The sequence below is a fragment of the Mycteria americana genome, chromosome 4 (assembly GCF_035582795.1).
Source record: "Mycteria americana isolate JAX WOST 10 ecotype Jacksonville Zoo and Gardens chromosome 4, USCA_MyAme_1.0, whole genome shotgun sequence".
NCBI classification, from domain to species: Eukaryota; Metazoa; Chordata; class Aves; order Ciconiiformes; family Ciconiidae; genus Mycteria; species Mycteria americana.
Window position 1 is genome coordinate 72,170,495 of NC_134368.1, and position 16,799 is coordinate 72,187,293.

The following is a 16,799-nucleotide window of genomic DNA, read 5'->3' on the forward strand; positions in this document are numbered from 1 at the left end:
AACCATCACAGTTTGCAACTCAGTACATTAAGCCATTGCCAATTTCATATTACTTTAATATGCTGGATTGTGAAGTGTGGCAATTCAGGAGTTGCTACATTCAACCATCCTTGCAGCAGGCTCTGGCAGGAATAGCATAAACTGCTTGAGCAATTCCAGCTTAGTCCTGGACCTCATGTGGATTAACAGTGAGTGCTTCCATGGCAGGTAGAGCTAGTACTTCTGTGGTTACTGGTCCCCTGGTAGGACCATTTCAGAAGATTCATATAAAAACTCTTAACGGTGAGCACAGAGTCACAGCTGCTTTCCTCCATCTGTTAAAATGTGCTTAATTCTTTTAAAGAGTGCCTCATTTACCTACATCTATTTTTCATCTTTTTTTTTTTAACTAAACAGCATCAGCAAACAAGGAATTGTAAATGCAGATGGACCAGAATCTCAATTTGACATTGTTATTTTTTAAGAATGATCTCTTTTTGTTTGTATAAATACAGGACTGAATGTGAGCAACTCCTAACATAGTTATTCTCTGAACCTCAGTGCTCCCAGTCCATCTCATGAAAATCAATGACAGAGGTACAGTTTAGTGTTCCATCTCCTGGGCTACAAATTGTATGCACTTTTTTTGGAATTCACATTTAAAGTAAAACAAGATGAAGTTTTGTACTAAAAAAGACCAACACTAATGAGTGCTTTAGAGGCACAAAGGTGGGGTACAAGAGCTTAGCTGAAATGTATTTAATTGGCTCATGGTGACCTTTGTAGCTGTCTTTGTGTTGTAGACATCTGCTTCTGTCCAGTTGATCTTAAATGTAGACCATACCCACTTCTAGTCTTGTCTATCATGGAGAGCATGTCTGCCCGTTAAGACTGGGGCAGCTATTCTGGGAAACAGGTGCCTAAAATGACTTGTTTAAATTGACTCAAATTTTCTGCACTGTGTGAGGCCATTACAGTGTTTATCTGAGGCCTAATTCCAGGCTGGAATGCATTTTGTGGCATCTTGGTATATCTTGGCCCAGCCAGTAAGCCATCTCAGCAGGACACCATAAAGAGCAAGCTGTGATCACGCAAAATGAGTGTGGAGTGAAATGCTGGTTTAGCTGTTGAGCTTGAGGAAGCAGCATCCCTTCATTAGAAAAAGCAGCATCTGAAAAGATGCTATTTTCCATTAGATCTGTTGTTCCAAGGACAAATACCCTAATTACACTCCAAAGCCTCTGTCACCTCTGAAAGAGCTTAGGCTCTTTTGTTTCTTCTCCCTTCCTCCAACCCTAGTCTTGTAATTGTGTCAAAAGCAACCACCCCCTACCCCTTCTGCACCAATGAATGGTCAGTTAATGCTGTTTTCAAAGGTATTCTCCATTCTACTGACTCACACAAGCTTTTTTTTTTTCGCCAGGAAACCTATTTTTGAATGTATCCTGAACGTTTTGGGTAATACAGGTAAAATATGTGTATGGACATATTTTTAAGAAAAAAAAAAATCCCCCTTTGCTCCAGATTAGTAATAAACTTATACAAATATATATACACATATATGTGTATGGTTGCTGTAGTGGAGTCTTACGCCAAATGAGCAAAAGTCTTTAATAGGTTTTTGCAATAAACAGACACCCCTGAAAAAGAGGCTAATATGTAGGCTTTATTCAAAGAGGTAATTTCATTCTGGTATTTTGCCTAACAATAGTGGACTTCTAGAGTCTTGTTGAAGAAGACTGTAAGCACAAAAGAAATAATTTTCAGGGTGTTCTCTTGTGGTATTCTGTAGGATCTGGAAGGGACGAAACCTTTCTCAGAGTGTTTTATTGCCCCTCTATGCTGGAAGCAGAAGTAGTACTTCTTGTGCAAACATGACAGTTAGATTGTAGCAGAAAATAATGTCTTGGATGCCTTCAGAGAGTAGATGTGGTATGGTATGGGAGAAAGAAGAATATGGTTACAGAGACAAAAAGGGGATGAAGGTTTTGGTGTTTTTAATGACGATGTGAAAACTGCCTGTTTAAATTTTTTGTTTGTTTGTTTTGCCCATCTTGTGATGAGGGTTTGGGTTGAGGTTTTCTGTTTCAATATCTTGTAGTTACTGCTTACTGTGGCTTCTGCTACACATCTTGCAGCTCCTTTACTTGCCCCTCCTCCTGTCATCACTCAAAAAAAGTAGTGTAGTAAACTGTAGATTTCTGAAGCTTAGCCAGTCAAATATGCTATGGTTAACAGAGACCAGTACTTGACACGCTAAAAGGATCTGGCTTATTGCTTATGCCTACTGCGCAGGTGTTTGCAAACTGCAGTGGAGGTTGTGCCGTGCTACTCTTCGTGCCTGCTCAGGACACTGGTGACAATGGCAGGACATTCTCTGGCCACATAATGTACCTATGCATGCTTCTTCACTATGCCCCATCCAGTCTTCTCTTAGTATAAGGTAGAGCGTGGGGAGAACTTCCTGTTGTGATTGCTAGCTTGTGATAGAGCTGTTAAGTAAATTAAAAAAAAAAAAAAAAAAAGACAACAGTGTGCGAAAGTTGGAACTATAGAATTTTTTCTCACTTGAAATAAATGTGTTCAGGCTTTCGTGCATGTATATATGTATGCAGGAATGATACACAGATCAAGGTGAAAACCTTGACTTCCAAAAATAAGTGCTGATAGCAGAACATGTAGGAGAAACAGGCTAATGAAGAAAGGAGGGTAGAGGAACATGGTATACTTAAGACAAGAATGGGTAACCTATTGCTCAGGGGCCAGACACAGCCGATGGCTTCACTTCATCATCTGTAGTTACATTAAACATTTTAAGTGTTCATGGATCATGTCATATGTCAGCGTATGGCCTGCTAAAGGCACTTGGATGGCCCTGAAAAAGGCAACAATTACCCAACCTGAGTTAGAAAATGTCTGTGTTAGAGTTCCAGGTCACAGGAGACTGTGTTTGGCTCTGGCCATGGTAAAGCTTGTGGAATATTCAGGCCACTAGCAGGAAAGCTGCGGTTAGTTCCTTGGAGCTCTTCTTGACCAATGTAATTGATGTACTGAATGAAATGGTTTGTTTTTCAAAGAAGATAGGTATTCCGGCAAGACTGAATTTCACCATAATATTTCTGGCTAGCTCTTATCCCAGCCTAAATCTCATGGAAGTCTAGTAGCCTTACCAGTGTACTTTCTTTGCTATTTAATGTCAGAAGAGAGGAGACATCCTGCAGTTTGATGTATGCAGAAGAAATGTTGTCTGCATAACTTTTCAACTTGAGGACATCAGAAGTCATCACCAACTCTGCTGGTTCTGTGAGCTCAAAATGCAATAGTACCTCTGTGCAATAGGACCTTTTAGAAGTGGCAAGTTTTTAGTGTGGGGATTTGGGGCATTCTAGTAGTGGGCACAACATACTGCTAATGGGGAGATCTCTAGTGGTTCCTTGGACTTCTAAGGGACTCTATTCTCAGAGTTGCATTGCATGAATAGCTGTGTTCAATAGCTGTGAAGGAGACGTGTTACGTGTTATGATCCCATCCCCCCCCCCCCCCCCCCCCGAACTTAAATGAATTTCAGATATTTGGATTTTTTTTCTTTTTAGGGTGATGGGCATTTATGCCTTTGTGTAGCAGCTAATGCAAATAAAAGAGCAGATCTACACTGCTGTTACTACCTCCTGTCTGTACTGACTAGGTCCCCGATGCTGCAGATGCCTGAGCTGCTGCTGGTAAGTGCTACAGAAGACTATTCAGCTTCCCTTTGCAGTCTGCTCTATCCGCTGATTCACCAGGAGATACCATAGCTGTGGCTGCAGATTAGACTTTTCTCTCCCTCCCCCTGCGAGACCTCTGTGTGCTTTGACGTCATGTGTGCTCCTTTCAGTTGCCATAGCAGCCCCATTCCCCAAGCTCTTTGCCTGTCTCCTCTGGTAGGTTCCACAACGCTACAGCCAGCATCACGCTGCACAATGGTTTCCAGGCAGTGAAAGAGCGTGATTCAGCAAGCCACTCTCTTTCTCTCCTCCCCCCCCCCCTCTTTAATTTGCCTCTCCTTTTTCTGTTCTGCTCTACCCTCTCGCCAGGCTTTTATTTAGTTCTTTAAAGGAAAACGGTGATTTACCTTGAATCCAACTGCCCATCTTTTTATTTTTTATTATTATTATAAATAGCCCATCTTTTTGTCAGCACTGTTTGGAATGTGATTTAAAAATACAACCTAAAGTCGCAATTTGGGAGAAAGGTTTCTGGACGAGAATAGCTCACAAGCACGGAATGGTAGGTGGTTGATGCTAATATTTTATGACTAACTGCTTTCACAGGGTGGGGTGATGAATACTGATTGCTGTTTACAAAAAAAGGGGGGGGGGAGTGAGAGAGACAGATTAATGAAGTAAACTGCTAAGCAAAGCAAGAAGGCTGCAGCTGTACATTTTGGGGCCAGAGAACCATCGTTTTCCTGTGTTCGGGTGTGTATGAGCTTTTCTGTTTGGGCATTTCATGTGACTGGTGGTTGTGAGAGCAGTGCAGAGGCAGATCATGGACAGGAGTGTGATAGTGCTTTACCAGCTGGCTCATGTAAACAGTAGTGTTTTACTCGGCCTCATCACCTCTAACGTTGCTTAGGGGCTTTTGGGGGAAGGAGGTGTCTTAGCTTGCAATTCAGTAGAAATAAGTACATTATATGGGTTATATAGTCCATACAGAACCATAAAAGAGAGAGGATAATGATAAGCAACTAGAAGATCCAGAAGACAGAGCCTTGGCCTTTTGCAAAGTGGTTGAATGCCAAAAAAAAAAAAGTGTGTGGGGAGAAGTGAGTGTTTGACAAACTGTGTTGGATGTGGGGGTGGGGGTTGTTTTTAAGACAGTAGTCTTTTAAGGTAATCATCACTCTTCTGCATTACTCTCGGATGCAAGTGAACAACTCAGCCCATTGGGTATTACAGAGCCACCAAGAGCTTTTAGGAGAAGTGTTTACAGCATGCTACAGGCCAGTTATTTTGCAGAAGAGAGTTAACAAACTGTAGATACTGCAGTGAAATCAATGTTGCTTTGCAGGGAAATCCTCTGGCAGAAAAGTTATTGCTACAGGAAGAAATGTTTTTTTTTTTTTTTTTACTGTTGAGAGGCCTTATTAGAAATTGAGTTGGATAATTAAGTGTTACAGCATTGTTTAATAAGCAGGCGGTGCTTCCAGTGAACCACGATGTGCATGTTTCACACCATTCATGTACTGAGTGATTGTAAGCTTGTTACATGGGTTCTTTTTGCTGCATAGCTTCATGATATCCTCAGTGCAGCCTTCCCCTCCTCCGATATGTTTGCTATGAGTTTTGCCAGAGCCTTGTTTAAAGACAAACCAACGTTATATGAAAATACAGATTTTGAAGAAAATGATGGCATAGAGTAGAAATTTTTTAGGAGGAAAATGCAAATGAGTATATTGTAAATGATCAGGAAAAATAGAAATTAGCTTGCTGGAGGACACAGAGCTTGTCATGCAAGGCCAGCTTCAGAAAAAGAGAAAGGTTAAGACAGAATAGGATGGTGTTGGTACTGCACAGGGCTGTTTATCTTTGCCCCCATGTAAGCTATCTTTGATTTCTGTGCCTTGGGGGAAGTGGAGTGCACCAAACCTATAGTATTTTAACCCTCTTTCAGAACATTGCTATGTAGTCACTAGCCAGGAACACTCTGGAGTAGTATTTTCTTCTGTGGTGCTTCTGCTGTGTGCTCGCTCTTCCTGCTAGGAAAGGTGGCATAGAAATACGTTTTCAATTGGCTCAACTAATAACTTTCTCTCACAGGGACGCAGATGTGAATGACAAAGGTGATTTGACCTCAGCCATTAAACAATATTCTTTCTCCCTGACTCTCAGTAAACTGCACTCTTGTGCATTGCTCTCTCCTGCTGTTTCAGAGGACGCGTAATTTGTCAGTGTCCTGATGTAGTGATTTTGTTGAGGAGTATTAGGATTACAGGGATGTTCCTAACCAGGATAAGGGCAAAAATTGTTTAACGTGAAAAATAAGTTGCCTTCAGCTGCCTGTCTGCCTGCTTGATATTAGAAAAAGTTCCTCTCGTTAGAAATATGTGTGTGCACTGAAGGCGCTTTTTGTGAGTGGACCTTGGGGATGAGTGTTTTCTTGTAGTGTTGTGTCGTGTCCCCCTCCCCCCCCCCCCCCCCCCCCCCCCGTCAGTGGTTGGCATGTTTGCAGCCATTATTTAGCAATTTAATAGTACTGGATCAATAATTGTAAGACAAAATATCTTCCAGTGGTGTTACAGTACTACAAGATCTGGCTTGTGAAAATAAAGGGAGAGCTATCAAAATTTCCCTACCATGATATGGGAGGATGTCATAAAGCTCGCTTGTAGTTTGCAGTCCATTACAAAACTCATGCAATTTAAGGGAGAGCTAAAGCAGGCCCAAAGGAGGAGGGCTTTAGCATTGCTTTTGCAGACGACATCATAGTTTTATTAAGATTTGGAAGGCAGAAAAGCTGCATTTAGAGAAAGGTCCCCAGCTTTAAAATAGGTTATCTCTTAAACCGTTATTCAGTAGAAGCTACCCAGTTCTTAGGACAATTCCTGAATAACATAAAATATGACCAGCTTGTTGATAAAGTTTCAAAACAAAGTAAGTCTTAAATTGTTTTTATGGCAAGCATTCTATACCCATAGGCCCATCATTCCACTGGTTACATTTTGCGCTTACAATAGCGCTACTAGAAATTAAGACCTAAAAGCCTAGTGACTGCAGTATTACCACAGTTGCTGCTCTGTTATGTCATCTGGAGAAAAGGAGAAAAGGAGAGAGATTTCACTGTACCACAATACTGAGTATAAATATAACCTGGTTTCCAATGCTCATATTCTGCTACCTTTTTCTATGATTCTTGCACGCTTACTGTTTTGAAGGCCACTTTCAAGAAAAATTAACCCTTATAAAAGGGCACTGGTTAAAAGAAAAAATGCTGCATTTGCTGTGAGTTCGTTCGTTCTTTCTTTCAGCACCATCTGTGGGGGCAGACATAAGAAAAACAGTCTTTCACAGAAACAAAAAATCTTTTGTACTCAAGTAACCATCTAAAACTGATGGTCTAAAACTGAAAGCAACATACAACTTTAATTAGTGTAAAATATCAGGTGTTAGGGCTATGTTTCCTTTCTCTTATGCTGTGATAGTGAGATTAAAGTATAGCTCAAAAGGAGTACAGGGGATGGGACAGAATTTAGTGGTCCCCTCTCCACTGTTTGCAAAAGTTTCACAGCTTTTCTTGAGTTGCTATACTGTGTTTTAGCCTGATGGCCGTAGCTTTGTTAGCAAGCCTTAGATGAGTCTTGGCTAGTTGTTAGAAGGACAGGAAATTCAAGTCCCAATACCTTTCCAGTCTTGTTTGTTTGTTATATAGAGAGGTTTTTAATAAAGGATTTGGTACATGAACTCACTAGTGGCAGCAGAATGTTCTCAGCTTCATCTGTACAGAAGGGATGTGAAGTCATGAGGTTTTGTGTATCATAGGATATCCCTGACTATGCCTGGAGCATAGGACAGAGTCAGAGCCCTTGTTACAGCAAGAATAAGAAAAAGCAGCTGTTGCATTTTTAGGCTTCCAGGTTTTTCTCCTGTCCAAGGAAAAGAAGAGGTTGATGAGTGCAGACCCTTGCTCACATCACAGTAGTGACATGGGAAATTTGGGGTGTTTTAGTCTCCCAGAACTGCTGTCAGCTTGTCACATTGTTATAAAAGGTAAAAGTTGGAGGTCCAGAAGAGCTTTCCAGTCAAGTCAATAGCTGCTTCACCAGGATTCTACACTAAGAGGTTAGATAACCCAGGAAATTAGGAACTATTTGAAGTGGGATTTGAGGGAGCCCAAGTATGTGCAACTCTTGTCCCAGTTCAGTGAAGTGTAGTGGGCCCTCTCTGGTTAAGCAGTTGTTCTCTCATATGGATTTTTAATCTTCTGTTCTTAGTACAAAGTTTTAGTTCACTTCTCTTCTGAGCTGTTTGAAAACATGTTGTGAAACAGTGGTAAGAAAATGTTGCCCGAACCTTCCGCTTAATATTAGTCACCTAATTTTGTTCAGTGGTTAGGCACCAGAGTGGTACATGCTTGATTGTGCCTCCTCTCATTCACTGTCTTAATACCAAAACATTTGCCTTTTGCCACATTTCTTGAGGTTGTCTGCAAGATTCTTAACTGCAAGCACTTTGTCAGTTGAAGGTATTTTGTCCTATGTTTTGTTGTTTGTTTTGAAGAAGATGTTAATTTGATAAACAGCAGTAATTCACAGACCTTTTCTTATGCCTATATGTATCCATATTGCACAGTTTTTAAAGCTGTTCATAATGTCACAAGTCAACTTTATTTTCAATCCCCAGGTATTAGTGACAGATTACTGTGTACTAATCTCAAATTGTTACAGTGAAAGTTTCTGCTCTTCCTTATTCCAAAGAAAAATGTGAAGATCTGACCTGATAAAGATAGGATAGAAACAAAAATAATTATTTTAGAACAGTTTTATGATTTTTTTAGTGCCATCTGTTGCAATTGGAACAGTCTTGAACATGAGCTCTTGAGCACTAGGGTCTGCCTGCCTTGATTTTTATGGGGGTTTTTTCTTGTTTTTTTTGAAAATAACTGTGACACCTTTCTCCCATTTAAACAGCACCTCATTCTGCATTATTTTCTATCTCTAACCTTTCTTCTTTGCATGGAAGAAGGGAAATTTATGGTGCAGATACTGCTTATAACTGGATGCATTATGTTGTTATTGGAGGAAAATCTTGTGTCTTTGTTATATGATGTGCAAATACTGACATTCCAGGTTAGCTTAGTTTTCTGAACTTTTTCTGTGTCTATCAGACTTGAGAAATAAACCCCAAATATTTATTTCTCTCTTTCTGTGCTTAGGGATAGTATTAGAAACCTGTACCAGCAGCAGGCCAGACTCAAATATCAGCTATGGCAACCCATGCATGAAGTTGATGCCTTTGAACCATTTCCTATAGATGAGACATAGCACGCGCTGTGGTGAGTCAACAATCTATTATTTTATTAAATCAGACTCCTTGGAAAAAAAAAATAGTGCTTAATGCCAAAGTGCATGCTGGGGGGTTTTTTGGTTGTGGTTTTTTTTTGGGGGGGAGGGTACATTAAAATTACAACTTCTAGTAATTTTTAGTACACATGAGCATAATGCTATCTTCTTATAAATGCCTTTTTCAAGTGTATAATTTCTGCATTGTACATGTAGTTATCAGATGGAGCGCATTGGGAATATGGTTTTGGTGAAAGTGTGAAGATAGCAAAATAATAATAAAAAATCCTACGTATGCAGTGTTCTGGGCTTGATATATCCACTATTTTTACACCAATTTTTGTAATTAATGTTTTGCATCTCTTTGATTTGGGGTGGGGGGAGGAAAGGTGTTTTGTTTCTCTTTGAGATGACTGAAGAAGACTATGAGGAATCCTGACAGAGTTTTTAAACATATATCACTTTATCCTTGGACAGGAAAATAAACTGTGAGAATAGTGCTGAAAAGCAAATAGCCTTTTTAAAAATGCTCTGTGGCTTTAACTATCTGTAGTCTGCTAATAATTTCAATGCATATTTCTTACATAATAAGTCATTTTGATGCTGATAATTTCTTTAAGATGGCTTTGGTATACCTTTGGGAGATGAGGAATTGTTTTTAGATGTCCTACATAATAAGAATTATTGTGAAATCTTGTAACTCTTGAAGGTAACCAATTTTCTGTTCAAAACAAGCTTATATTAATTTTTTTCCCCTAATACTAGCTAGATGTTTGTCAGCTGCAGTCACCATAACCCACATAAACTGAAAGCCAACAGTTTTAAAAATAAGCTATTTGGCTTCTTTTTAAGCCATTTTGGCTTCTATTGTGTGATTTGGCCTTTACCAGTGGCCAGTGTCAAATCTTATTCCTGGTGCTATTACACGAATAAATTGTAGATCCAAGTCACTAAAAGGTTTCTACTGTTCCGTTAGGAGATAGAACTCTATTGTTGTTTGTAGATCAGGCAGGGATTGAAACACGTAGTATGTACTGACTGGTGGGCAGTAGTTATACGTGGCTAATATAACAGTAATGAGTGCTCTGATGGCATGTAATTTTTCATACTTGGTAGAGCTGCTGAAAAAAATTGAACAGGTGTCAGTTAAATCAATTTGACTCCTCTCTGGAGTGAAATGATAAAGTACCAGAAAGCAGTGGCTACTAGTCCATTGAAAGAATCTGTGCTCTGTTGAAACCTAAGGGGTTTCCCAAGGGGGGAAACCATACATTGGACATGAATAGTGATTTGTGGCATGAGGAGTCCCAGTTTGGATGCTCATGCCCTTGACTTGTGGACATCCAGTGGAAGCAAAACATTTATGTAGAACTTAAGAACCTCCCTGTATTACTGCTATGATATTTTTAACTTCTTATGGCTTTTAAGGCCTATTGCACTTGTCCTAAGGCAATTCTTGCTAACAAGACAGCCTTCATCTTGTTCTAATATGTGGACTCTAAAAGCTGTGACACTTAACCTTTCTTATCACAACATGGTTTAGTAGGCATGGAGGTGTTGGGTTGATGGTTGGACTAGATGATCTTAGAGGTCTTTTCCAACCTTAATGATTCCATGGTTCTATGATTACATGAATGGGTCTGGGCGAGTTTTGAATTAATGATGAAGCCCAAAACCTTTTTCCTTTTTTCTTTTTTTTTTTTTTTTTTTTTTTTTCTCTGTGTTTAGGAGCATACAGGTAACCTGCTAGTTGTAGATAATGAGAGTTTTAAACTGGGAATAGCAAAGAGTATATGATTTATGGTAGTTGATAGTGTTGTGCAAATAAAGGATTTTGTTAACATGTCTGTAATAAACAGTAGCTGAAGAGAAGTTGCATGGAATTTTTATGGTGGTGTGTATATGTTAATACAATTAACCCATAGCCATGGTAGTTCAGTTCCTCTCACCATAAAGATGTTAAAAATTGCTGTATATGTAGAAAAATCTTTTTGAAGAAGCTGGGTGGTGATAATCCCTACTCTTAACAATTTTGCATTTAGTAGTATATGCAATGCTAATTTTGGAATACAATGATACTGCTGTCTACAAGCAGTGTGACTTGAGCATTTGTCCCTCAGGTCACCAAGATGTCTTGTCTTAATGTTGTAGCTATTGATATTGCTGTGTGGTATTTGAAGCATGCACCAATGATTCTGTTCAGTGTACTTTCTCTCTGAGTTCAATGCACATCTAAATCACCTCCTCCAGCTTCATTCTTCCCAATTTAAATTTTAGGATCCGGTAATCAGTACAAACAGACAGCAGGTTTTCAGAAGCAGTATATGATACAAATCAACAGAACTCAAGAGATGTCATAGGTAGAGAGTTGCTTGAAACATTTTCCTCCCAGCTGACATAATTTTAATAGTTAAAAATAGTTAAGCATTTTGAACAGAAATTAAGGAATTGAAGGTCTTGTTCTGGAGCTACAGCTCCACAGAAAATGTCTGTAGGTCTCTTCAGGCATATAATACAATCCTGTAGCATGTATTTAAAGTTTTGTATGTGTATGAATTAGGGATACAGTCCTGTAAACATGTGTGAAACATACAATATGAGATTAGGTGCCTTCATGTGCAAATGCTTATGCTTTCTGTGCAGGTTCTCTCCAGTTAATATTGGTTGTTAAGGCATACAAATCACTTTGAACATATAACTGTATTTTGCATTCAGCCATTTCTGTTTATGAAAATGCAAGCTTTATAACCGTGGAACTTGCATGTGAAATCAGGTCTAAAACTTAGTATATAACTATCAATGTTAAATTAACTGTCAAACAACTTTTAAAAATGGTCAGGAAGAGTAGCATTTGGAGAACAAAAATACTTAGCAATATTCATCACAAAAAAGAGCAGGTAGTGAAAAACTTAGGATATTTTGTTTAACATGAAAATAAGGTTAGTGCTATGGGTGATGGGAGTTTTGTAAAGCTGAGTTAGTAATTTTGGTAGAAATCATGTGAGAGGCTTCAATATACCTATGCAGACAAACAAAGGACCTGGGATAAAGTAATTTTTTTTTTAAGCACTTATAGAAAGATCCTCAGATGTTTCTTCTTTAGAAAGTCTTGGCTTGGTATCTTGCAACTAGAGTTGCATGTTTTTATGAAACATTGCATTGGTTTCTCTTATGATCATCCCTGTGTAAGTGCTAAGTGCACAAAGAGAAATTCAGAACTCCATCTAGCCAAGTAAATGTAAAATAGCTCCAGTAAGTTTAGTACAGTTATACCAGACTTGTATCAGAGGAGCTCAGAGCACAATTTTCTCTGAGAAACCCGTGTTCTGCTCCTCTGTCTTCTTTAATAGAAAAAGCCTATTTATATTAAGCTTGCTGCATATGATAAATGTAAAACTTCTTATCTGTTATTGATGGTGGTGATGTAATGAGCAACATTTTTCCCATTTGAGAACTGTTGCCTTAGCATATTTGTCATGTGATCAACTACATACAAACAAAGGTTTTCCACAGGTGACCTGTAATTTTCAACACTTTAACTGTTCACCTTCCCTACTCTTCAAGGAGTCTGGATTTTTTTCCAGAAAGTGCTGAGATCTTCACTTTGAATTACAGACTCTTCAGTGGAACCACTTGGTCACCTTTTATTTTAATAAACTTCACAGGAAATGCCCATAGAAGGGAATTTTCCTGCCTTTGCCTTTTTTCTTGTTGTTGATTTTTTTTTTTTCTTCATTTGGTTGGGGTTTTTTGGTCTCCTCAGGATATTGTTTTGCAGAATGTTTTCACTCCCTTTTAAACTCAGATAACATTTTTTTTTATGCTGTTACTTCTAATAGCTGATTCGTATCCCTTCTCCCTCCATCCTTGGTTTGTCTTTACTGATCCCTGCAGCCTGTGAGATTAGTATTTTAATTAAATGATACTGAAATGTAGCATTGTTAACTCTTGCAGTATCTGGGTTTTTTAATGCCCTAGACTCAGTGTCACATATATATGAGAAACTATGAGCTTTCTTGTTATTAAAAGTAGGCTTTTTGTCCTTATTCCTGAAAAAAATGAAGCTTGAGTGTGTGAAAGCTTGAGGCTTCAAAAATGTATAACCCTCCCACCAAGATTATTCCCTAGCAGTATCTCAGAATTTTGGGGGCATACGAGATGGTTCTTGGACGTTTGGGACTGATAGTCTTAAAAAATTTTTAGAGTTAGTTGGAAAGTGAAGATTTGCTATTCTTCTGAATGCTTGTAAAGACACGGACGTGCCTCTGTTCTGTATCTGTCTGCATTCCTCCAGTAGCCTGGATTGTCTTAGGAAAACTCAAGCTATTTGCACATTTAAAAAGTGAAAATTAAATTCTAAAAAATTCAAGTGCAGATGTCTCTGGGGGATCTCCAGTTGTTCAATTTCATGTTGAAATACTGATGGATCGAATTATTTTTTTCTGCCATATGTCAGTCTGTGCTTATTGAAAAGGAGTGAACTTACTTTACAAGCTTAATACTTCCCTGTGCCAGGTATAACCTGTAAACATATCACATGAAATATTTGTCTGCTGTGTTTTTTGAGTTGCTGATGGAAAAAATAACTCTGTGCCACCTAGTTCAGTGTTTGGCAGGCTCCTCTCCCAACCTTATGGAAAATATCCAGGACTATTGCTGTAGAATATGGGAGTAGAATGTCAGACAAATACCTTCTGAAACTTTGAGTAGTTTTTCAGTGTGATCCTTATGAGTTGTATTAAAATTATTTTAATTGCCTGCAGAAGTATAAATGGAAATGCCAAATCAATAACAAAAAACACAGAGAATGGTGCCAGCGGAGGGGTGGAAAAGAGACCAAGACAGCAGTAAATTCAGCTATGTTAATGGGTATGGCATATGAACCCATATTATATAAAGTGGTGGGAATTATTTTGTAACCATATGGGGAAATATTTTGCCTGCTTCCTCTTCTAGGCTTGTCAGTGTGGTGTATTGACTCTCTGCCTATTTCTTTGTGTACTGTTCTTAGCAAAAGACCCTTTTCTTATCACAATCTGTCAACAGGAGGAGAAACCTGAACATGCCGTGTAATACCATCAACTTTTCCTCTGCTCACTTTCCCTCTGCTGTTGTGTGTATCAGAAAGAATGGGGAGCATTGACTGTGAGTGAAGAGTATAGCTCTTGTAGAGAGAAGCATCCGCAGTACTGGCAGCATCAGCTGTTACATTCATGCTCACTGCACTAGGGTTTAGGTCAAGTTGGCTCAAGGCAGCAGTATGCTAACTGCTGTAAAGGCATCAGGCTAGCTGCTTTAAGCTCTAGAGGCAGTCATTTCCCAACTATAAAAAAAGAGAGTAAAACAAGTGGAAGATATATGTACAGGGTTATCGATGCAATGCAGCAATTATGATGCTAATGTCACGACCCTTCTCTCTTAACTATTGTGTGTTGGGATGGAGTGTGGCAGACAAGTGAAAGGACAATATGCATGATGAAGGACTGTCCAGAAGGGTGAAGTTATCCAGAGGTTATTTAAACTCATTATACATCCACAGCCTCATCTCTACAGCACCTGAAATATCCTTGTTGCATTGGATGCAGACTGCTGTGCAGGTTAGCAAGAAGAGAGTGAACATTGCAGGCATGGTGCAGTACTTGTGCATTCTTAATACACTCTAGATTCCTGGCAAAAGTAATAAGACCAATTCACCTGTGATGCATTTGAGGAGAAGTAATTATTAAATAGGCATTCTTGAGCTGCTGGATGTTGAATAGCTCTGGCTTTGTTTTGCAAAAATCAGAATTGTTCAGGCTTACAGTTTTTAATCACTTTAAAGAAGATTAAGAATATAAGAACAGCCAATAGCCTCACAGGAAAAATCCATCTAGCAAAGGCTTCTGTCCTCAGTGGCCATTAGCTAAATATTTGATGAAGAAAAGTGAGAACAAGATAAGCAATCATTAATGTTTCTCTTGCTGTGTCCTCCCATATTCCAGAAGTCTGATTCTTTTGAGACAGAAATTGTTTCTTTGTGTTAAAAATTCTGTTTCCTAATTCAACGTTTTCTGCCCAGTTCGTATTTTATGACCTCTTTTCTAGGTGCTCATTATGAAGAACAAGTTCTGGCTGCATTGCAAATGCTGTTTTTTTGTTTGTTTGTTTTTTAAAGTGATGTCAGGTGTAGATATTGGTCCTATCCCAGAAAAAAAAAAAAGTCTTCTGTGAACCCACTGTAAGACTGCAGGGGCTTGGAAAGTACTATGAAGAGATAATAGCATCCTGATAAGAAGTTCTGATTTGTAGCAGATATGAAATAATTGCTAAAGTTAATGTTTATACAGCAGACTCGAGTAATTTATCATGTATGTAGCTTTGTGTTAACATGGCTACTATCCCAAGCTAGTTTGTCTAGATCAATGCAGCGTATGATACAGAGACTTCCTAATCTGCTTCCTTACTGCCTCTGTTTCTGGAAAAATGTAACTCCAGTTAGGTATCTAGCTAGTAGGCTTACTTTCCTTGGACTAGTGCATAAGGTGGGCTGAGCAGGTGTCAGTGCTCTCTGTTCTGGTCTGCCAACACTGCATAAGAGGGGAGAAGGATGAGAGGATTTTCTTGCTTTATAAACTGTTAGGTTTGAAATACAGCACACAAGAGAAAGCAGAGAGGAATTAATTACCCTGTGTTTCATAGAGTGGATGTGAATGTTTTCCTTGGTTGCACATCAGAACCAGATGACATAATGACCTGTAATGGTATCCAAATATTCCTGTCCCTGTACTCAAAACAAATTTTTGTCTGAACCTAAGTGGTTACAACACTTAGGTTCAGAGAAAAAACAACAACAGTTGGCTGGTCTTCACCATTTAACTTCACTACTTCATGCCTCATCCAAATACTGTGTGTATAATTTAACTCAGAAAATTCAGAGATAGTATTTAAAGATTGGCTCATATCCTTAAATAGGAACATAAAAAAAAAAGCGAGCAAAAAAGGAAAATACATTTTAATGCTACTTTCCTTGAAACAAACAAAAAAACCCCCAAATCCTCTCTGAGCTGTAGCTGAAAAAGATCTGCATGGCTTAATTGTGAATCATAATGCTACTTAAATGCCTGCATTAATTTTATGTTAGATTTCAGTCATCAGTGTGTAGATAGATGTTTTTATGGCATCATGAATGCTTGATTTGCTGTTGTACTTAATTTTCTGTCAAGCTGCATGAAGAGAATCTGGTGGATGTCTTCCATAACAGAAGAATATTGAAAAAATACCTACATGTTTGTACAAATGGCAATGATCTACAAATCCTTTCAAAAAACAGTGATTTCAAGCTGGTGTATACTCCTCAATCTAAAAAACCCGTAGTGCAATTCTCTACTTTTGAGGACCTGAAAAAATAAAGACAAGGATATCTGCTTGGTTTTGGCTTTTTTTAGGTAGCTGTGGCAATTGTTATTTGAGCTTACATGTGTAGGCTCAAATCCTGTATATAATTACATTGATTGCAGTAAGAATGGGACGATTTACACCGGTTGAGATTTGCATTCTGTAGGTTTGATTTAATATTATTTTTTAAGTGGCACTAGGTTTGTTGCAGAAACTTTCTTCTCTGATTTGATGGAGACTGAGTTTCTGGACTACAGACTTTTCCTCCACTTCACCCAAGCTTCATTTCTGAGGTCTTATGTCTCGTTAATATGGAAAAAATATCTCTGGCTGTCAATATTACATGCGGCTGAAACTGTCACATGTGAAGCAGCATTGTCAAAACTGAAGCATTCAAAAACACTGAGTG

At 38.7% G+C, this 16,799-nt stretch overlaps 1 protein-coding gene across 4 annotated transcripts in view; it reads left to right on the forward strand.

Moving 5' to 3' along the window:
- Positions 1-3,940: 3,940 nt before the first annotated feature.
- The window catches only part of MAPK10 (mitogen-activated protein kinase 10), a 181,625-nt gene continuing 168,766 nt past the window's right edge, over positions 3,941-16,799 (forward strand). For 2 of the 4 annotated variants that reach the window (XM_075500881.1, XM_075500882.1), the window contains exons 1-2: positions 3,943-4,245; positions 8,890-9,009. The gene's annotated coding sequence lies outside the window, so the exon portion shown is untranslated. Of the gene's footprint in view, positions 4,246-4,354; positions 4,437-8,889; positions 9,010-16,799 lie in introns of those variants that run through there. The other 2 variants (XM_075500878.1, XM_075500879.1) reach the window with 2 other exon arrangements.